The 25,042-nt window shown below is 34.0% G+C and overlaps 1 pseudogene; it reads right to left on the reverse strand.

Annotated features, from left to right (window-relative positions):
• Positions 1 to 15,050: 15,050 nt before the first annotated feature.
• Positions 15,051 to 15,886, reverse strand: LOC118857607 (annotated as a pseudogene).
• Between the last annotated feature and the right edge of the window lie 9,156 nt (positions 15,887 to 25,042).

The following is a 25,042-nucleotide window of genomic DNA, read 5'->3' on the forward strand; positions in this document are numbered from 1 at the left end:
TCTCACAACTGTGTGAGGCAGGTACTGTTATTATCCCCATTTTACAGACGAGGCATTTGAGGATGTTGAGCAGTTTGCTTAGGGTCACGCAAAAATGTCAGAGGGAGGATTTAAACTTGTTTATCTGATTCCAAGTCTAGTACCATATAGCTATCTATATCACTAAGAGTTGTTGGGATAGGCATGATTGCAAGATATCTCTGGAAATACACACACACGTGTGTGTGTGTGTGTGTGTGTGTATACACATACATATGTATATATATTGCAAAACTTAAAATGATTTCATGTTTGTACTGATATGAGTGTGCCCCCTCAAATGGTGGCAGATCATACTCTATCCAATATTTTTCAAACTGTTTGATCATAGTCCAAGTTGTCCCATCAATTTTTTGTGTCCTCTAAGTTTTAGTTGTCTTTCTCTAAGTCACTTAATACCTAGTGGGTGCCAGTGCATTCGGACTTCAGTTCACTTGTTTTTACTTTTCAGATTGTACATGTCTGAGATAGTAGCACTTACTCAATTCTTATGTACAAGGTCCTGTTAGCAATGTTTTGCAGTTTACTTGTGCTGCTGCTTTCCCTCCTTTGCTCATCCCCACCACAGGTATCATAGGTCTTTCTTTTGACCTTTGGATCAACAACAGTCTTGATTCTTCATAGATTTGGTGTTCAATGATTGACAGGTACATAGTATCATTGGGAAAATATTGGTGTGGAAAAGTTGACTTGCTTTGTCAGAGGTCAGTTTTGGATTGTTGAAAAAAGCTAAACAATTTCTTGAAAACAATATAGCCTCTTCTCTTCCTCCTATTCAGTTCTAGACTTAGGTGACTATTCTTCTGTATTGCAATTTCTGTGTCATCATATGGAAGATAGAATACTCTGGTGTTAGAGTCCAAATATGGTGGTTCCACTTAAATTGATAATAAGCAGAGATCACTTTGGAAATGATGGCAAATTTGTTCCATTTTCCGTATATTTGTTTTCTTTCAAGTTTCACCCCCAAATACTTAAGAAGACAGGACTTAATTGGGATTCACATCTAGCCTTCTACAGGCTTGTTTTCATCTCCATTGTGGTTTTCTTGTTATTTTTGACCAAATACAATTTTTAACCTTCCTTCATAATGTTTTTCTCAGTCTATCTTGTAATTATTTTGAAAAATTCCTGACATTACTGAAATGTGTTTGTATTTCATCTGGACAGTGCATTTATATAACAGTAAAAAAAATCATGAAGTCCCCATCAAACCCCACAAAACAAAACAAAAAAATAGAAAAAATTTTATGAATGCATTAATGGATGAACAGAACAATGAAGCAAAATGTTATAATTTTTAAAAAATCATAAGCAATGATAAACTCATGTAGAAACTAAAAATGTAAAAATTGTTTAAAACCTCATATTCGTGATTGTTCAGCACCTACACAGATAAATCATGGATAGTGAACAACAGAAGGGGGTTATGGGTGAAACTGCATTGTTCTAGTAGTTTGTCTCCACAATCTACTTGCTTCTATCTCTGGGGAAGGCCTCAGATTGATTAAATAATGGGTTAAGCTATTTCTGGCAGTATATTTAGGTGTGGTAGCCTACCTAACAGTAGATCCTTCCCTTAGATTGGCAATTTCTATCTTTGACCTTTTTGAACTTTTCTCTAAATTCATAATCTGACTTGGAAATATAACTGATTTGGAGATTACTTTCACATTTCTGGCAAGTTGTTTTTCAACTTTAACAGTCAATTTCATTTTTTTTGGTACTGTCTTTTAAGGCTCACTATGGCCAGTGCCTCTTGACTCTCTTCTGGAAGAAACTATGAATATAGGCATTAGGCTGCTGAGAAAGAGCTTTTGGCCTTTTCCATTTCTAAATTCCAACCCACATTTTTCAATATAATACATATACATATACTTCTTTTATCTTCTCTTGTATTTACTTTCATATCGTTACTAAATTTAATGCTTATCAAAGTAGAAGCTTACTTGGTTTTAAGGAATTTGACAAATCTTCATAGAATTTCTTTACTTCCTAATCTTTTAACCAAGTGCATCCACATAATTTCCATTTATTTTATTTTTATTTTTTTGCTTATCCTTATTGTAAGAACTGTAAGCAACATGCCTGAGTGTTGCATGAATTTATGTTTCTTACTTCCCTTGGATTCATAATGAAACCAAAACCAACAACTTTTATTTTTTATCACACAAGAGCTATTGCTAATGGTAACATAACGCAACGCACTGAATAATTTTACTTAAATTGATCTGTGGCTTCATCAATATGATCCACCTCATAGAAAATCTATACTTCATCTTTCATGATTCTTATTCTTTGAAGGATATGCATTATGCTTTATTTACAACAGATATGCAAAAGACGTAGTGGAATAGCAAGGTACGATAAAAAGATATACTTATGTTTGAAATTTGGGAACACAAAGAAGGAAATATGGTGGATAATATTTAGTTGAGAATCAATGACTGGAGAAGTATGAACAGCTTCAGTATGGAAGTATGCTATATAGACAATGCTGTACTATAATATAGACTATATAAACAGCAAGTGGAAATAGACAAAGACGTCCCATCACAAACACAACATGTTGAAATAATGATTAGGAATTTTAGTTATCTGGACATTTAATGGAACAATCTGTTGGCCAAAACCAACATAAAATATTTACTTTCCTTTGTGATAATTTTATTAATAAAAATATATAGAGAGTGACTGTGACCTAAATACAGCTCATCTTTGACTTTCACACATACTTAGATTCAACATGTAGGTATTCTGAATGATTATTTATATCTTATCTGGCTCAAGCTTTTATACAAATTTGAAATTAAAGATTCCCAGATTAAACACAGCTTTCAATAACCAACTTGCTAAAATGAAAATTGATGAAATAGAGACCATGCATTAAAATAACAATATATGTAATCCAAATAAAGGTAAAGCAATAGAAAACATTTAACCAATTATCCTTGAGTGAGTAGTAAAAAGAGATGCTGTTTGTTGACCAATAGCAGCAATAATATATTTAGGTAAGTATCAATTTCATCCTAAATTTTGTGATGGATAATATGAGTAAGGTTAACGATAGCCTGAAGTAAATATTAAGTTTGGGGAAAATAGATTTAAAAAGAAGCAAAGAAAGGATAGAGATCAAATGCAGTGGCTAAAATTTTACCAATTTACCAATTTACCTCAAAAGAAATAGGAAGTAACAAAATAACAGTAATAACAATGATGATGATGATAACAACTAGCATTTACATAGCAATTACTTTGTGCCAGGCACTGTGCTAAGGACTTTACAATTACTATCTTCTATCATCCTCACCTTGGCAGGTAGGTTCTATTATTATTCCCCCTTAACAGATGAAGAAATTGAGGCAAACAGAGGTTAAGTGACTTACTTAGGGTTACAAAGCTGGTAAGTGTTTCAAATCAGGTCTTCCTGACTCTAGGCCTCATAGTCTATCCACTGGACCACCTAGCAGGCCCTATTAAAATGAATTTTTGATGATACCAATAGAAATCATTCTAATCAAATTAAAAGATGAAACATTCTATATAGACTGATGTAGTTGTACAGAGAAATAATTGGCCCAGTATGCTTTCAATAAAACTTGCACAAAATATGAAAGCAAGATTAGCTAATGGAGAAACTTTGGCATGGTGCCTCATGCTTATTTTCAGAAACACTCAAGGTTGGAATGAATTGAGGCCAACAATGAATATTAAGGACAGCAAAAAGACTTTAACATTTTATAATGTTTTGAGCAAGAGGACTTATATGAATGCAACTTTAAAATACTCTTTAAAGAAATGACATAGACCAAGGATATAGAATTATTAGTTCTTCACGATTGGGTCATATTGATATAATAAAAATGGTGACATTTAATTAATTTACATATTTAGTACCACAATAATAAAACTACTGAGTTTATTTTATAGAACTAGACAAAACTGAATTGAATCCTTCATTGCTTCCTTTCTCCTGATTTTTCCTATGCTGCTTACAACCATGACCAAGTCTTGTCTATCCTTACATTTGACATATTCGTCCTGTCATTCTATCATCTATTTTCCTTTACTTTTGCTGCTGCATTGCATGTCCAATCAGTTGCCAAGTTTTGTCATGTCTAGTTCTACAGTATCTCTTTGAAATATTCATTTGTCTGTACTCACATGTCTATTGCTTTAATTCAAGCCCTCATCACCTCCCTTTTGGATTTTCATAATGGCTTGCTAATTTCTCTATCTGTTTTCCAGCTTCTCTCCATTTAAATTTAACTGAAAATCCACATAGCTACACAAGTTTGATCATGCCCTCCATAACTTTAAAACATTTAATAGTTCTTTATTTCCTTTAAGATAAAAATAAAAACTTTCAAACTGATGTTTAAGGCCCTCAACAAATGTGTTTCTAACTTACTTTTCTAGCATATTTCACTTTAGCCTCTCTTACATACTCATTGTTTCAGCAAAACTTTACTACTACTTGTTTCCCAAAGATAGCATTACATATTCCACCTCTGTGTATTTGTGAAGGCCATTCCACATAAATGGAAGGAAATTGCTATTCATTCTTGAAAGTAGCATGTGGGTTTCATCTGATCTGTGAAGCTTTACTTGATCCCTCCAACCTACAAAGTGTTAATATTCTTGGTTGATCCCTTCTGAAATTATTTGCTTATTTATTTGTATGAATGTTGCATTTCATCCAATAGAAAATAAGTTCTTTGAGGGCAGGGACAAGTTTTTTTGTCTTTTTGTCCCCAGTACCTAGCATACTGCCCTACAGATAGTATAAACTTAAAAATGTTTCTTGAGTTGAAAAAGTAATTTCTAAATGCCAGTAAGACCTCATAAAGAAAATATCAACCTGGAATAACCTCATTTCCTTTTTAAAATAAACTAAGCTGGTAGATTAGGGGAATGCAATAGACATAGTATTTCATGGTGTAGGAATGATGACTAGATGACAGTACAGTTAATTAGATTTGGGACTGGTTGACTGGATGCAAAGATTTATAAATGCCTACTTGGAAAGAATCCTCCTGTGAAGTGTCCTAGTGATTTATCCTTGTCTCTGAATTGTTCATCATATTTTTTTCTTGGATGGAGGCATTTATGTCATATTTCTCAAATTTGCAGAAGATACAAAGCTGAGAAAGTTAAGTAACATGTTAGATGACACAATCAGGCTCAAAAAGTTTCCAGTCACTAAGAATGACTGGTCCAATGTAAGAAGATGCATTTAAATAAGAAGGACAGTCAAGTTCTTCACATGGGTTTGATAAGATATATTTCAGAAAAAGCAATGATGAAACTGTGGATAGAAAAGAGTTCATCTTTTAGAAGTCTGCAAGTTTTAGTAAACTGTGAACGAAAATTGAGTGATAAGGCAGCCATTCCCCCAAGTAAGTCCTGCATTAATTAATGATGCATGAACAATATGAGATAGGTGATTACTTTGCCATTTTCTGCCTCAGTTAGACCATTGTTGAAGTATGATATTCAGTTCTGAATACCATGTTTAATAAACAATTCCAAACCTAAGTATATATAGGGGAGGATGATGGTGATGTTAAGGTGATTGTAGATCATGGCACACAAACATTTGTTGAAGGATGTTAGGGACGGTTAGTGTGGAGAAGTAAATATATAGCAGAGGCATGATAGCTGTCTCTGAGTATTTAAAGGATTGTCATATAGAAGATAGATTAGATTTGTTCTACTTGTCCCTGTGGAGCAGAACTAGGAATAATGGGTGGTAGTCGCGGGGAGTCTGATTTCAGCCCTATGTAAGAAAAAAATCCTAATGGTTGAAACTAATCTGAAATGAAACATTTACTGAACTGAATCTCCTTTGAGTTACTTTCCAACTCTGAGATTCTATGACTTTCTCAGTTACATATTAGTTATTAGTAAAGTTTTAGTAATTAATTAGTTAGTAAAGGACAGGGCTTAAAACAGATCTTCTGAGTTTAAATCTAGCAGTGTCTTTACTACATCATGCTAACTAAAATGGTTATAATTTTATTTACTTTTCCATAGCCATAAAAGGATACTTGAACTCAAAAACACAAGCCAGGTAGATGAAATGACAACTGAAGAAATGAAATGCTTATTGATTATGTGGCATTTTAAAAATGTTTATGAGATGTTTAGGAACATAATGACCTTTTAATAAGTCAATTTACTTGGATGCTTTTGCTCTGGTTATTTGATTGCAGTGTCCGCTTTTAATCCTTTTCATTATTTTTGTCCTGTGTTTTTGTTTGTTTTGATATTTTCTTATGTGGCTTCCTGGAACAACTGCAGAGTTGTTTTATTTTTAAAAATTTTAAAATCTATTTCACTTTTATTCATCTTAAAAGTGAATCTTATACCAATACCTAATGGAACTATAGATATCATTATCATTATTGTTGGAAGAAAAGGTGAAGAATATTTATATGGCAAGTAGATTATATTATTGCTTTCAAGAGAAAAGGGAGAAAACTAACTTAGAAGAATAACAAAATAGAGAATGAAGAGGAATGGGACCTATTATCCCTTTATTTGCTTAGGTAAATGTGTTTATTGTACCAAGTTAGAAAAAAATTGCTATAGCATAGTAACACAATAACAATGTATTTGAAGATCAAGGAAAAATAATAAAGAATAATATTAATTTCAACAAACATTTATCAAGCACCTACACATAAAGAAAACTCTACTAGACCTTGGTGATGCCAGGATAAAAATTAAACAATCCATGTCCTCAAGAAGTATTGTGGCTTTGTGTGGTTAAAATGTCTTTTCAAAGACATTGGAATTTGGATACTGAGAAAGGTGACAAGGAGGGATGACAAATCATAAAGTTACTTTGTACAATTTTATCTGTTCATCTCTCTATCATCTATCTATCTACCTATCTCTATTCACCTTGGGAAAAAAGATTGAAAGTAGTGTACAAAACTGGACACATTATAACAGAAAAAAAATGAAACCAATAAAAGAGCACAGAATTTAGCACATAGTATCCTTACTAAAATTTGGTCTATTGATTGGCTTTTTGATAAAGAGAGGAAATTGTGAAAGAAGACAAGATGAAGGAAAACAAACACTTAAGAATTTACCATGTGCTTACTCATAATCCAAGAGCAGAGGATAGTAGGATAGGTTAGAAAATGTTTTTTTAAATGTACAGGTGACACACCAGTAAACACAGTTTACATGGAATTAAAATGATGAGCTTGAATAAAATCTATTATGCTTTAGTTGAACTAAAAAAGCAAAGGTGGAAGTCCTGATTTTCAATAAGTAAACATAATAAAGATAAAAAAGAGCTGGGTAGATTACATTATAAGAGCCATGAAATAAAGCATTAAGATAATTCTAGACTAAATAACATAATTCTAAAGAAGTGGTCTGGTGAAATAATAAATTATAGAAATGATAGAAAATTTCATTGAGCAAAATGGTGAGATAACATACCAAAATTCATGGGATGCAGCTAAAGCAGTTTTTAGGAGAAGAAATTTATTTCTCTAAAAACTTTAATCAACAAATAAAGAGGAAGAGCAAATCAATGAATTGGGCATGCAACAAGAACAATGAAAATGGATAGCAAATGAAAAATTTCCAACTAAACAATGAAGCGTAAAATGAAAAAATTAAAGAAGAGATTAACAAAATTTATGGCAAAATTATCACTTGATTATTAAATAAAATCAGGAGCCATCTTAAAAAAAGAAAACTAATAAAATAGATATCTAATCTGTTTTTTTTATTGGAAAGTCAAAATAATATAAAAATGAAATTACATAATGAATGGAAGTGAAATAAAGGAAATTATCAGAAACTATTTCCCCAATTATGTTCTAAATACTGATAACAAAGAGGAAATTGATAAGTATGTAGATACAAAACTTGCACATTAAAAGTATGCATTTCGAAAAATCATTGTGTAAGAGCATGAATTTAGAGTCAATAAGGGCATAGTTCAAATTCTACCTCAGACATTTCATAGCTCTGTGACAGCCTTTCTCATTCTCAGCTTCCTCATCTGTAAAATAGGCGTAATAATAGTACCAATTTCATAGGATCATTTTGAGGATCAAATGAGGCTACATAACTATAGTACTTGGTAAAACTTAAAGTGGTATATAAATATTAGTTATTATAATTATTAATATAAGAAAATACTTTTTAAACAAGCTAATATCATGAAAAATAATAATCCATAAATGGACTTCCAAAGGCAAAAAACAAAAAAACCTACCAGGATAAGATGGATTTACAAGTGAATTATCAAATAATGAAAATAATGAAACAGCCAATTCCAATATTACATACATTTTTGCAATAATAAAAAATACACACCTCCAGTCTCTTCCTATGATGTAAATATGGTTTTAACATGGATAGACAGAGCATAGAAAGAAAACTACTTACTTAATAAAGTCTGAAAAATTTAAATTGAATATTAGCTAGTGGGCTACAACAATATAGATTAAACACTATGACCTGATTGGGCTTATACCAGGAATATAAGGTTGGCACAATGTAGGGGAAGAATATGAATATTAAAAAACCTATGCTAATAATATAAATAACAAAATCAACATTATTATATCAATAAATGTTAACAGCCTTTTTGACAAACCCAGCACCATTTCCATGAAGTCTACATATTTCCATGAAATTTGTAGAAAGCATAGGAATAAATTTCTTTAATGTTGTAAACAATATATAAGTTCAAAAATAAACATTATTTCTCTTGGATAAAACATTGGGCCCCTTCCAATAATATCCAAGGTAAGTAAGGATTCCTATTATCTCCACTACTGTGTGATAATAGGTAGAAATGCTAATTTTAACAGTAAGCCAAAAGTGAGAAGTAAAGGAAATAAGCATATGCAAAGAAGAAACAAAATCATTGTTTTTTGTAGATGAGGTTATGATTTATTTGGAAAAAGTAAAGAATCAACCTAAAAATTAAATAAAACTAAATGCAACCAACTTTCAGGATACAAAAAAAATTCTCATAAATCATCACCATTCATACATGTAATGAACAAAGCCCTCCAGGAAGAATTAGAAGGTAAAGTTCCTTTTAAAGAAGCTACTGAAACTATCAAACATTTGGGAGTGTATCTACCAAGACGAGTCCAGGAATTATATAAATCTGACTATAAAATATTATTTACAGATATAAAATAGACAAATCATTGTATGAACATTAATTGTTCATAGGTAAGTTGAGTCAATATAATAAAAATGATTATATTGCCTAAATTAATGTATTATTCAGTGCCGCATCAATCAAACTATCAAAAGAATATTTTATAGTACTAGAAAAATGATAAAGAAATTCATATGGAGGAATAAAAGGTCAAGAATCTTAAGGACATTAATGACAAAAGAATAGAAGGAAAGAGCTCAATCAGCACCAGATCTCAAACTGTCCTATAAAGGAATATTCATTAAATCTTTTGATGCTAGTTAAAAATCAGAAAATACGATAAAGGGAAAAAATTAGGTTGAAAATATACTGATGCAAATAGACATATTAGCATAGTGTTCAGTAAGTCCAAAGACCTTGGTTTCTGGGAGTGAGTATTAGGGGGAAGTAGGCAGCAGTTTAGCAGACATTAGCTTTAACCAAACACTTTGCATCATAAACCAAGATAAGCTCCAAATGGATATGTGATCTAGATTTAAAATGTGCTTTTATGAATAAATTAGAGAAGCAAGGAAGAAATTACCCTTTAGATGTGTGGACAATAAAAGAGTTTATAACTAAAGGATAGAGGAGATCACAGAAGAGAATATGGACAATTCTTGATTATGTGAAATTGAAAGTTTTTGTACAAACAGATTTAATATAATATAATATAATACAAACAGATTTAATATAACAACAATTAGAAGAGAAGAGAAACAAGTAACTGCAAAAAAATCTTTGGAATAAGGTTTTTTGATAAAGGTCCCATATTCGAGATACGTAAGGACTTGGTTCCTATTTGTCTTTATAGATAATTGGTCAAAAAATACAAACAGCAGTTTTCAAAAGAAGAAACACAATCTATTGACAACCACAGGAAAAACGTGTATTACTAATAATTCGAGAAGTAAAAATTAAAGCAATTTTGAGGTTCCACCTCAAACCACAAGACTGACAGATGACAAAAGAAATTGACAAAAATTAGAGTAGGTGAGGGAAAATAGGCACACTAGTTCACAGTTGGTGGAGCTGTGAAATTGTCTACCCTTTTGGGAAAGTGATTTTTTTGGAAGGGGGAAGGTAGGACAATGGGGGGTTAAGTGACTTGCCCATATCCACACAGCCAGTAAGTGTGTCAAATGTCAGGCCACATTTGAACTCAGGTTCTCCTGCCTCCAGGGCCTGTGCTCTACTCATTGTGCCACCTAGCTGCCCCCTGCCCACAAAGTTTTTACCCAGCCATACAATTACTAGCCTTTTATACCAAAGAGATGAAAGAAAGAAGAATTGAACTTATGTGCACAAAAATATGTATAGTAGCTCTCTTCATAGTGACTAAATATTGGAAAGCAAGGGGTCATTCTTCTATTGGGAAATAGCCAAAGAAATTATGATACATGAATGTAATGGAATATTAGTATTCCATAAGAAATGACAAAATGTAGTTTCAGAAGAAACTGAAAAGATCTTTATGAGCTAATGAAGAGTGAAATGAACAGAACTAGAAGAAAAAAGATATGCAATACAAACATTATGGAAGAGAAATGGCTTTGAAAGACTTTAGAACTCTGAAAAAATGCAGTGATAAAGCACATATCTAGATGATTGAAGACTAAATATGCCACTAAGGTAATAAATTCAAAATGTAGAGAAATACATTTTTGGTCATGACCAATGTGAGAATTTGTTTTGTTGCACTATATGATTAGGATAAGTATTTTAGTTTTAAATTTATCAACATAATCATCTTCCTTCTCCTGCTCCTTATCATTAATTACAAGGGACTTTTGGATAGACAGATAAAATGCATTAAAAAAAAGTAAATAAAGTTATTTTAAAACATGAAATTACACATACATCTCTATTTAAAACTTATTCTGAGATGGAGTCCATAGATTTTATCAGATGGCCATAGGGGTCCACACCATAAAAAAAAGATAATGAAGTTCTGTGCTAGTTTCTCCATTCTTTTAATCCATTGTATTGCTGCCAAAAATATTCTTTGTAATACAATTCTGTATGCATAGCATCCTTTGCTCACAAATTGGCTACAGAATTAATTAAAAGTCCTTAAATAGTTTTAATTTTGGGATGTCCATAATTTCTCTCCAAACTACCATTTCAAGCATTTTTCATACCCCTTCCTTTCCTATTCCCTATTTATTGATTTCATCTGCTCCTCCTAACTGTATTCAATCACATAAGCTACTCTATGGAATATATCCCTCCACAGTTCTGTCTGGTCTGGTTAGGTAACATGTGCTCCATCCATCTAAAGGTTGCTTCTCCCCCACTCCAATTTTACTATATAGTTTCTACACATCTTTCCTTTGTTATAATATTCTACCTTGTATTTTAGTCATTAGGCATGACTAAAAGACATGAAATAATCTGAGAACTTTACAAATCTCTAACTGCTAGATTTGTTGACACACACCAAAAAAAATAATTCAGAAATGAGAGATGTCACTGTTGGCTGGACTAGAGGAAGGCTTCAGGAAGGGAGACACTGTGGGCTTTCAAGGATCAGTAGAATTCAGATAGATGGGGGAAGGAGAAATCATTCAGTAGAAAAATGAAGGCACAGAAACATGTAGATAGTATTTTGGAGGAGGCATTAAAGTCACCAAACATTGTGAACAATTGTGTTATAAGCTTTGGAACAGTGGTTATTAACATTTTCTTGTGCTACAACTCTCTTTGTCAGTCAGGTAAAGCCTATGGAGCCCTTTCAGAATAATGTTTTTAAATGCATAAAATTAAATACACATCAAGAAGCACTTATTAAGTGCTTACTATGCATAAAAGGCAATGTACTAAACATCAGGAATATGAATACAATCAAAAATGAAAACATAACACATGAAATTACAAAAGAAATCAGTTATATTAAAATGTAGTCTGTAGACAGCAAAACTGCAATCATGCGAGATCCAGTGGTGGGTATAGAAAGTACAGCAATTATGAAGAAGCATAAATGATATTTCTAGATATTTGCAACAATTTTAACATGATATGAAAATATCTGTCATTTCAATTGGCAACAAAGTCATAATAGGTACTCTAATACTTTTGTGATTTATTGACTGCATTCATAAGTTCCTAATTGAAGAAAATGCTGAATTTCAATTACAGGCTAATGAAAATAAAGATGTAATTTTTTGTCAACCAAATTCACAGGCCCCTGAAATCTATCCATGTATGCTTTGGGGTGTTCATGGATGCTAGCTTAAGAATCCCTACTTCAAAAATCCTAACATATATATGAAAAGAAATAAAGTTGGTGATCCCTTGTTCTGGTTGAGAGGCAAGACTAAGGGAAATCTGTTTTCAGAAAGAACTCTTTACAATGAAAGGACACATTTGTGTATAAGTTTCTCTCTCTCTCTCTCTCTCTCTCTCTCTCTCTCTCTCTCTCTCTTTCTGTCTCTCTCTTTGTCTCTCTCTCTGTCTCTCTCTTTCTCTCTCTCTCTCTTTCTGTCTCTGTCTCTCAGGAGAGCATCTCCATGTGCTGTTGGGAGTCCTTAGCATTATTTCTAACTTTACCTACTTTTACAATGAAATGGACTTGTGGACTGTTATCACATAGCAAGGGAGGAGCAGGGGTACAATTGCTGTTTTTCACTTGAAAAGTTACAGAAAACTTTATAGACTGACCAAAGCGAAAATGATTAGTTGCCTTGGGGGTAATTCCAACTACTACTACTAATTCTGGGTTATTCCAGCTACTAAAAACCAAAACCATCTATATCAATATCAATTCCAGGTCCTAACAGGTACTTTTTTCAATAATCCAGTGTAGGGGACTGGGGATTTCATAATAATTTTGTTAATGTCGAAGTGATTCTTCTGGATGGTGGTGGTCTTAGAGGAGGAAGGAAAGGGGAAGAAACACTACTAGAGTGAGAGGCAATGTTGTTTAGTGCAAAAAGAACCACCCTTAGATTCAGGTAAATGTGGATTCATGTACTGCCTCTGACACATATTATCTGCATGACACTGGAAACACCACAACTTTTTGCTGCTCTGGGTAAATCTCAAGTAAATGCACAACAATTGGAGAGCTGTATTGAGGCAGTTTCCTTCCGGTAGTTTCTTATACCAATGAAATCATAGGTTTTATCCAACAATAATAAAATACTTGTAGAACACTTCAAAAACTGTTTTCAAACACTTTTACATCTGTTAGCTCATTTCTTCCTTGCAACATCCCTTTGGGCTAGATGGGCTTCAGTCCAGACTCACTACCATTTCAGCATCTCTTTCCTTTTCTATGAGGAAAAAAAAAGTCATTGATCTTGTGTTGATTATAGGCTTCTTCACCTCTTCAAAATAGGTTTAGAATAACTTCTCTCAAGCTATATTTTGAGCCATAATAAAATCATCTCCATTTATTCAGTGTAATCAGATTGGTTTTATGAAAGGACACTGAAAATGCTCACATTTCTTGTTTAGCATGCCAGGCAAAGTTATTTAGACATGCTGTGCATCCACTTTTATTTGATGGGGAGAATGCATTCAATGGAGCAGCTGCATCATTCCCATTATCATATATTTGTTGAACACCCACTGTGTGTACCACATTCTCTTAGGGACTTGGAAGACTTACTCATGCCTAAAGATGCTTGTTCCTACTTCTGGTTATGGAAAACTTATTAAAGAACCAATTTCACAATGTAAGTGTTAATTTTTTCTTGGGTATAAATTGGCTCCAGCTAAGCTTTGGACCTCCAAAAATGCTTGTCTCTGGCATTTCAAATGTTTGTAAGTGAGTCTGAAATACCAGTGTTGATTTTTGTCTAATAGGCAAGACTTAAATGCTGTTCTATCTGGTTGTGTGTATGGGTGTGCATGAATATGTGTTTTACAAAACAAATTGTAAATTACAAAATTAACAGTAATACTTTTCATATTCATCACTATCGAAATGAATTTCATCATAAGACCTTAGGGTTTAGAACTTGAAGAGACCTTGACAATTATCTTGTACTTACCTCATTTTATTGAAAGTATAAGTTTTTAAAAAGTCGGTTAGCAAGTCAGCACACTTACCATGTGCTCAGCACTGTGATAAATGCTGGGAATACAAAGAAAGTCAACAACATTCACTCTGCCATCAAAGAGCTAAAATCCTAATGTGGGAGATGAAAACAACCATGTACATCCAATATTTAATAAAATTACGCAGAAGACAATCTTAAAGTGAAAGCACTAGAATTGTTTGGGAGGAGAAGGGCCTATAAAAGATGGGATTTGAACTGAATTTTGAAGGAAGCCAGAGAAAACAGTAGGCAGAGGTGAAGAAGGAGAGTATTATGCTCATTATAATACTAAGATGGATGAGGTTTGGAAGCTGGTCTGGTCTGGTCAATTATCAAGGAAGCAAAGTCTGGGCTATTTTGATATTAAGTAATATTTCAGATATTTAGCTATGGAATAGCAATTCACATCCACTGAAAAAGGTCAAGAGAAACAGGAAGGAGGCCAGCGTAGGCCAGTGTCAGTGGCTCACAGAGGGAAGAAATGAAGGAAAACAGGGGAGATGGGAAGGAGCTAAGTTTTAAAGGGATTTATAAGCCAACCAGAAGACTTTATCCTTTATGGAGAGAAAGTAAATGGAAATGGGGTCAGTCATTGCTTTGACTCAAGATTCTGTCACTCTAGATGTTATCCCTTTTTTACTCTGAAACTAGCACCAATTATGTCAAAAGAAAGCTGATATTAAGAGAGACAAGGAAATTAAGAAGTGATATAAATAAATAGTATTTTTTTAAGCTTTGAAAATAATTTCAGTTTTTTGAGAATCTACCATTTTAACCTAGAAATTTCCATTTTGGCCTGGAAAATTAGCAACATGGTCCTTTTTGAGTGGTCCCACTGAAGCTTTCTTCTCTTCTACAGTCTGGAACTGGACAAATTTGGAAGTGGTGACAATAAACTTCAAGTTAATCTTTTCCAGGGTGTAATATTTGGTCTGTTCTAGCAGAGACTTTCACAGGGAGAGGATATAGTTCTTGGTCCTAATGATGTAGCCTTTGATTATTATAAAGTCATTAGTTATTTCACCATAGTGGAAAAAGCCCCCTAGTGGATTAATGCACTTGGCAGGTTGTAATCAATGGCTGCATTGTTTTTGATGAGTTTCCCATCCTTGATCTGATAGCCCTGGCCAATCTTGTTGATCTTTTTGTTGATCTCAGTGCAATGGTGGTAGCCCTTCCGATTAGCCCAGGCCACAGGGAATGCCACATAGGCAGCATACCAAGCTCTAACACAGCCTACTTATGCAGGTCTCAGTAAACTTTGGGGGGGAGTTTCTTTGGGTACCAGTGACTACTGACATCTTTGTAACCCTTACTCTTAGTAACTCCAGTGATGTCAATAATCTCATCCTGCTCAAACCCAATGGACACAGGCACTGGCTGCTTTAGCTTCTCATAATCCCAGTCTAGTTACTCAGGTACACCAAGTGAGACTTCTTCTGCCTCATTCTTCTGGGGTAGGCAATGACTCTGATTGGCAGTGTTTCTTCATGCTATTGACATCTTTCTCTAACTGCTTCTTGCCATAATCTTGCCACATCTTGCAGTACTTGGTGAAGGTCTTCTTTTTGGACTTGTGCCAATTCTTGTAGAATCTCCTCTTAAACTCATTCTTTCCTCCCTCTCTCCTTTCCTTCCTTCCTTCCTTCCTTCCTTCCTTCCTTCCTTCCTTCCTTCCTTCCTTCCTTCCTTCCTTCCTTCCTTCCTTCTTCTCTATACTAGCAGTCATGAAGCAATATAACAGGGTGGATGACATTTACAAGTAGATTTGGTATGGTCAGTGATAAAGGGATTGAAGCTTAGGCTATCTTGCTGTTAACTAAGAGTTCAGATTTCCAGCTATGGAATAGCAAGGGTCATCATGAAGCCAGAATAAACATGGTTCTTTGAGAGCTCAAGCATATGTATTAAAGTGTTCAGTTCCATCTGGGTCATTTAGCTCAGGAAGGGGACATTAGAAACATTAGTAGAAATTATAATGTCAAAACCTTATTTCTGAGATTTCTGGAAATTCCAAAAAGATCACATTGTCAAGGACTTTGTTGTGATACATGAAAATTTAAGGGAAAAGAAATATTTCTAATTTTATCATCAAGGAACATTCCCAAGTTCCTAGTACTGATTCCTCAGAAAGCAAAAGTGCCAAGTGTTACTTCCTCCATTTAATCATCACAAAAGAATGGGTATAAAACCAGAAAAAAATATAACAGGATATAAGTACCAGAAAAACCATCTTGTCTCAACCTAGTTCTAATATAGAGAGACTTTAAGTATAGAGAGCAAGGAATAATAATGGTATATCTTTCTTTCTTTCTTCTTCTTTTTGGGAGGCAATTGGAGTTAAGTGACTTCCTCAGGGTCACACAGCTGGTAAGTGTCTGAAATTGTATTTGAACTCAGGTCCTCTTAACTCCAGGCTAGTGGTCTATCCACTCTGCCACCTAGCTGCTCCTCAGTGGTATATCTTTCAAGCCAGATGACACTGGAAGCACAGAGACTGTATCATGTTAGAGAAATAAGGACTGAAGGCCAGGTGAGACCTGAAGGAAGTATATATTGAGATAATAGTAGTAGTTGGAATCTTCTAGGTTCTCTCCTTTTCTATTTGCTCTGTCTATAGCAGGCTGACAAGTCCTCTAGGGGAAGCAAGTGGAAGCCTATACAATATACACAGGATCTTTGGGTGTCTTTATGAATCCTTTAATCATGACACTTTATGCTCCTTTTCAGACCACACATAATAAATACATCTTTAATTATACTGTCTGCCTATCTCTGATCACCAAATTCTCCTCGTGATAAAGAGGAACTATATTTAATTTTTTCTCACATTTGCTTCATGGACCTTATGTAGAAGCCCAAACTGAGACTGCCTGTCCTCATGTGGCTAGGTCACAACTTTCCTGCCTTCCAAATTGACTTGTCACCATAGTATAATCAGAACACCTAGTCAAAAAGCTCTTTATGTGTGTTTTTCTTGGGACAGGATTGATGCAAAGGAAGGCTAAGTCCAGCGGATAAGAGGTCAATGCTTGGGATCAGGTGTAAGAATACAGAGAAAGAGGCAAATTCTTAGCATAAACACTAAGCATTATTTTCTAAATTCCAAAGAATTATGACAGGGATTATAGAAAAAATAATTCTGCACATGGAGTCTAAAGATCCTGATTCAAATCTTAGCTCCATTACTTACCAATTTGACTTTGGTTAAATAATGTGATCTTATCATAAAAAGAAGGATTTAGAATTTATATCTTCTGTTGTCCCTAATCATTCTAAATATATGACCCTAAAAAAAACAGAACTATATTGAACATGATCTGTTTTTAAAAAAAAATCATACGGCACTTCAGGTCCTGCACTCATTATTATAAATATTAATTACCATTATAATAGAGTTATTGTCGAAGTGTCAGTTGATAAGGGCTTCTAGCTAATAAAATACCTGATGAGATTTTCTGGTATAAAGGCTTTATTTTTTTCCCAGAATTATCTACATCACTGTTATCTTCTCTTAACAGAGATAATTGATGGGAAGCTATATCATATTGAAAGATTTGATATAATTTCAGGGTTTGGGGAAATATATTGCTAAGATGTGGGCTTTTCTGTCAAGAATAAGACAATTCTTACTTGTCTGTCTAGGATAACACAGTTATGTCAAGAGGAACAGATGTCCTCTTAGGGTCTCTTACAATTCTCTATTTTATTTACAGATATATGTTTCTTAGTTCCTTATGACTGAAAATCTTCTAGAATTCCATAGTGATTCAGTGGCACAATCCTTTAGCAGGACTACGACTTCAAATGTGTTCCAACTTGATGTGCCCATTTCTCTCCTGCAGTGAACTACGGCACTGATAGTGAATAATGTGTCACTTATGAAACACAATGGTGGCACTAATACAGAAGAATGGATTGCCTGAAGGTGCTGTTGAGTTGTAAGAAATAAAATGGATTTGTTTTTGTGCACACACACACGCATGCGCATGTGTGCATGTGTATATGTGTGTATGAATGCTAGTTTATGAAGTTGTATAAGAATATTAAAACAAGGAAAATATTACAAAAAGTTATACTGGGGAATTGAAATCACAAAAATTTGGTTTTATTACTTTTTGGAAAGAAATAGGAACATAATTTAAGATCTTTTCTACACAGGGAAGTCTGGAGTTTTATTAAAACCAGTATTTTTAGCGAAGCAAATAAGCAAACAGATCAAAATGCTGTAATAAAAGTCATAACTCCATTTAAAATGAAAAATAAAATTCAAGTGTGCTTAGCTTTGGGAATAAGAAGGGGTACATACATATATACATACATATATGTATATATATACACATGCATGTATGTGTGTGTTCATATATGTATGTATATATATATATATATACACGTTTGATATAAAGGTGCATTCCATGTGTATATGAGACAAAGAGTGATAGGGTAAAAGATAGGATTTTAGGTTAATGATTAGAAAGTATGAAGGGCAAATCACAATGCCCACACTTCATTGTTCAGAATTGAGATCACATTGTGTCAGCTTAAAATTCATCCAGGACGAGCTAAGGATATTTAATATTTAAGCACAGTGGTACAGAGCTTGTCACCAATCATTAGAGAATGTGTCATTTTAGGAAACCTAGAGGCAGATGGAAAGAGGCAAACATGTTTTCCATAGTTTGTCACTTGTTTACAGGTCAGGACTATGCAAAGAGACTTATGCATGAAAAGAAAGAGTAGTATTGGATGGATGAATTTTTAAGACTAGCTTTTTCAGTAATTAGAACTAGCATGTGATCTGGACTAATTAACTTATCTTTGGGCCTTAGTTTCTTCATCTGTAAAATGTGGTACTTTGATATTTCTCCAAACTGCAAAAATGTGTGATTTATTCGAAGTGTAGTATTGTTCATATGAAATTTTCTACTACAGAAAATTCCCAATTAATTACTAATGGGAACTAAACAAATAGAAATATATGTATCAGTGAGGCAATAATAACAATATAGATGATAATTGTCAAAATGCCTATGTGGTTCTATATCACAAAATATACAAGATTCTTCACATAGAAAGTGGAAGAAGTAAACCATTTATTCAGACACCAGAGATCCATATCCCATAAGACATCTATCCAATCTGTCAGAGCAGTAAAGCATTCAATACATAACATCACAACATGGAGTCTCACCATCCCCAAACCTCTCAGATCCCCTGCTGGGGTCTTCCCAAAAACAGACTCACAGTACAGGTGTCATAGTCTGTTCAGCTATCAGAGGTTGACTTTCATTACTTCAGCTTTAACAGTCACAATGGTCATTAACAGCCATAACAGCTCTCTCAGCATTTCCTGTGACACAATTTCCTTTTCCTCTCAGGAAGCTTCTCCCACCATATGTGACTTAGGCTTCCTGTGACATAAGCAGGTCATATGGCCTATTAATGGGTGGGAATGATCTTCAAATCTAAATTGCTACTACAATGTATAATAAATATAGTAGAAATAATTATGATTAAAATATATTTCTCCAGAATTCAACTTCAAATTGAACAGAACAGAATAAAACTTACATATTTTAACTGAAATTAATACTCAATATAATTCAGAAAAAACTATTGCCTATAAATTATTTTAGTCTTTCTGTGGTACTGCTATAACAATTTTTAATTCAACCACAAGTATTTACTGAGTACAGAGTATGAGTACAGTATATTCAAGGTATTGGCCTAGGTATAATATCAGATAAAAAGAAGAATAAGATGTTACTCTTTTTCTCTATGAGTTCAAAGCTTAGAGGGGGAGGGAGATCAAAGAACTAAGTAACTATAACACAAAGTATATTATGGCATATATGGTTTGAGGTACACACTGCCATGTTAGTCATATGATGATGAAATTTCTTCTAGATGTAATGCGGGAGGTTTGATGTATTCTCCTAGACAGGCAATAAAGTAAAGTCTACCGAGAAAAATGAAGAGGAAGGAATTTATGTGATTCTTCAGATTGGTTCATTTAGTCTATATGTATCTATCTATCTATCTATCTATCTATCTATCTATCTATCTATAGATATAGATATATGTACTGTGCCTTAGGTATTATGAAATAAATAAGCATCATGATATGGCTCAGTGGAAAGAATGGTAAATTTGAAGTTGGAAAATTTGGGTTTTAATCCTGGCTCTACCATTTAGCCCTGAGTGACTTTGGACATTTTGCATCTTTTCTATGAACTTCAATTTCCTCACTATGATGGGACTGAAATAGATTATATTCATACTATATATGACTCATGGATTTAGAGCTGAAATGGACCTTATCAACAAAAGGGTCATAGATCTAAAGATTCAGTGGAAGTGAGATGCTCTTTAGTCCAGCATTCTTACTATATACATGAGGTAACCACTTCTCCCGCCCCGCTTCCCCCTGGGAGGTTAAATGATTTGCCTTTAGGTACAGAGGTAATACTCATAGAGGTAGGAAAAGATATACTAGATTCTGTTGGCTGACCTTTCTTCTTATCTTACCTGAAAAAGGCCTCCATATCACTTCTCATCCAACATCCAACATTTACAAAATATCATTCACCTTTGCACCTCTGTGTGTGTGTGTGTGTGTGCCTACACATGTGTGTTTCTTCCTGAACTATTATAAGCTCTTTGGGGGTAGGGACTATCTTACTTGCTTCTATTTTTATCTCTAGTACTTAACACAGTGCTTGATATAACAAGAAAATAAATGCTTAGTCTATCTGTCTATTGGCAGTTTCTCAAAAAAGAAAGTATTTAGTGTGGCCCTTTTAAGTTGGGTCAAGACTTTGCCCCTTGCTTGTTTTCAAAGACTGCCATGGTCCCTCTCCTGGGCTCTTTTCACTAAACCACTGTGCTTCATATGAAAATGTACTGCTTCATCATTGGCTGCCTAGCACTGACCTTGAATTGGTAACTCTAATTTCTCATTCTCTCATTGTCTTCTTCCTCAATTGTACCCCCACACATGTCCCACTCTCCCTCTGGAATTCCTTTTCCATAATGAACAAATTTCCATATGTTCTAGACCAGGACTTCTTAAACTTTTTCCACACATGACCCCTTTTCACATTTTGGCAGTGTTCCTTGGCATTGGGTTGCCTGAGGTCATGCACAGTGTGTGCTATGTGTTCAGAACCAAGGCTGCAGTGAAGTTGCTTGATGCAACGCTGTCAGAAACACTTCAGATTCATTATGAGTTAGATTTTGAATTAATTTTTGGTTGTTGCATGTTCAGAAACATTTTACTGTTGCCAGATTTTTTGAGACCCCATATGAGGTCATGACCCATAGTTTAAGAAGGCCAATTCTTCACATACTCCTTCCATCTAGATTTTTTTCTTCCTGAGACTAGACCTGGCTTTACCAGAAGATGCAACATCCCTGGTCATCTTTACTGGTACTTGCTGTAGCACTTGACACTCTGGTATAAAAGGAAAAAATAGAATATTTCTTGCCTTTTGGTCATTCTCTTATTCTCAGGAGGTCAGTTCCCCCCTGTCCTGGAAATTAAGAAATGGCTTCTTCTCTAAATATTTCCAAATTGGCTCTGTTTTCAGCTGCCAGAGGTCGCATTCCTCAGAGCCATCTCATTCCTCCATTGACACCTAAGAAATGTGTTGAACTTTTTACTGAACCATCAAGGGACATGGTCAATTTTTGCCTAGACAATTATGAGCTCCTTTGCAATCTCATTAGTTTTCATCAGATATCTTTATACTTATAAAGAATTAACAGTATAAAACACTTCCCCCCAACTTCATTTAATACCTTAATAACTGTAGTCTGCTTAGCCTGCAACTTATTTTCTATGATTTTTATCACCCTGGATGAAAGAAAATCAATTCATAAGGGATGTCACAACCATTCATATATTTGGTAACTGCTATGTGTTAGTTGCTCTTTAAGGTTTTGTGGATATGAAGATAAAAAATAAATAGTTCCTGACCTCAAGGACCTTACTTTCACCTGGGAAGGCATGATATGTACACAAATAAGCAAAAACAGGATCTATGAAGTGACATCCCAAACCCCAAACTTGGAATATTTTCTCTCCTCATTTCTTCTTATTAACATCTCTAGCTTAGCTTAAGTTCTACCTCCTTCATTTGGTGTTGTACAATCCCCAGTTGTTAATATTTACTTCTCCTCCCACCAGAAGTTCTTTGTATTTACATTGCATATATTTTCAATTTACCATCTGTTTACATGTGATTTTTCTTCAATAGAATACAAGTTGTTTGAAGGCAGTGGCTCTTTTATGTTTTATTTTGTATTCCCAGTGCATAGCATCAAATATATGCTTATTAAGTCCTTGTTTATGGTCAGTTGCATTTCTTATTCCATTAATACCCTTCACACTTCCTAGCTACCTTTTGAAAATCTACACATCCTTAAAAGCCCAGCCCCAATGCCACCTATTCCAGGAAGCTTTTCCTAATTCCCCTATATATAGATGATCTTATATTTCTTCAATTTTATATAGCTTTTTGTATCTCTTACTCTCTTCTATTATAATTCTATTTGATAATGCACAATAGTTATTGCATAATATGACAAATTTGTTAGGTATATGCCAATTCTCCTCCATCCTCCTACCCCATTAGGGTTCTAGTTCTGCCAGGGATGGTTCCTTATTTTTCTTTTTTTTAATCACCATAAATGCCTTTCTTTTAGGAGGTACTTCATGAACAATTGATTGAATGAATCCACTGTGATGAATGAATCCTGAGAAACAATTATTAGTAATTGATAATATATTACTTAGGCTAGTTGATAATGAATAAATTGACTGTCCTTGGTTTCTCTTAGTAACCAAAGACACCTAATGCAGATACTGAATGCCTTAATATACTTTTAGGAAAGGGGGTGCCCTTGACAGGTGAAAAATCAACCCTGATTGTTGAACAATTAATGGGAAGGTAGACTTTCAAATGAGGAAGTGGGTTGAAAGCCATTAGCCACTCCTGCTGAGAAGGTGATTTGATCTTGAGACTCAGTCACCACCAGCAGTCTCGACAAAGGAATCTATCTCTGCCCAGACAACTCTGGTTGGTTTTCTGCTTCATAAACTGGGTTACCCTCCACTCCAATGGAGAGGTGCAAGGACATGGGCTTAATGCTTTAGGGCTGGAATTCACTAGATTAGATTCTGTTTATACTATAAACAAAAGTAAGGTCTCCAAGTTGAATAGGGACCTGCCCAAGATCAGTGAGCAAATCTTCCTAGGATTAGGCCAGTCATATCTATAAGCCTTGTCTTTCAGAAACTGGCTGAATGACCTTCAGGGACTGATCCATTAATGAGAAAATAGAAAGGAAAAAACCTCAATTCCACTTTAATAATTGATTATTAATATAATAGAAAAAATCATTTCTCTTAACATGCAACATATAGAGTAAGACATTTAATACCTCAATTCACTTATTAACATCAAAACATTAATACAAAATTAACAGAAAAGAGATTTTCCTAGATAGCAGTGATAATATTTCAAAAACCACCAAGATGTTGAGGTTTTTGAAAAAATAGTGTTTTAGAATAATGAAAGGGGTAGTTAGGGTTAAAGAGAATGTTGACACTAATGCTAGAAAAAAATACTAAATAAAGAAGTGACACATCAAAGATAACACAAATGGAATCAGATCATGGATTCTTGTTCCCTAACTTTTCATATCTTTCTAAGGGTCATTATTAATTTTGCTTCAGTAACCATCCCCAATCAATCAATTGCTAACATGTTTAACAGTATTCCAAAATAATGTGATTTTACTTTCCAACCTTGCTTGGCAAATCTGCTCAATCATTTTTCAAAAGTACGGTGGTAAAAGCACAGCACTTACATTCATAAGGGTTGGATCTCGGTCAGCTCTCATTTTTACTAGCTTTGTAATAATCTTGGGAAATTCAACGGAGTCTGAGTTTTCTCGTATATTAGATGAGGATGATGATAAAATAATATATGGCATATTTTATGTTACAAAGTGATTTATATACACTAAAAATATCAACAGTAAAATTGTATATTATCTCACTTATTGCCTACCTTTAAGGTATTACCTACCTTGATGTTAAAACACGCTTTACCATCTGGCTCCAAACCCCCTTTTCAACTTGATTTCAAATCACCATTGCTCACACACTCTATCTGTGTTCAAGCCATATTGGCATCTTTGCTGCTCCTTCTTCACAGTGTTCCAATTCTCACCTCCAATCTTTCCACATGCTTCCCCCTTATGCTATGAATATTCTCACTCTTCATCTCTCTCTCTCTCTTGAAAAGTCCAATTACCTTCCAGGCTCAACTCCAGTGTCATCTACTTACAGGAGGTCTGTCTTTTTGTTTTGGCTGAACTTTATTTTAAAAATTTATTTTATTTTTAATTTATGGAATAAAAAAAGATTTCTGTAATATTGTATAGGAAAAAGATGATTGCACATGAAACTGCAAATCTATCATGTACAACTGGCTATTCTTTTAAAATATATAATAAAGTTACCATTTAAATTTTTTCTTTTCTTTTTTCCCTTCTTTTTCTTTCCTCCCTCCTACCCTAGAGATGGCCACCACTAGACACAAATAAGTGTGCGTGTGTGTGTATGTGTATATATACATATATATATATATGTATATATACATATGCTGAAGTGATATAATACGTCAAAGCAAATTGGAAAATTAGGGATACTTGAAATGTAAAACAGTATACTAACATAAAGGATTGCAGTATTTGTTAA

The sequence above is a fragment of the Trichosurus vulpecula genome, chromosome 7, assembly GCF_011100635.1.
Source record: "Trichosurus vulpecula isolate mTriVul1 chromosome 7, mTriVul1.pri, whole genome shotgun sequence".
Classification (NCBI taxonomy): Eukaryota; Metazoa; Chordata; class Mammalia; order Diprotodontia; family Phalangeridae; genus Trichosurus; species Trichosurus vulpecula.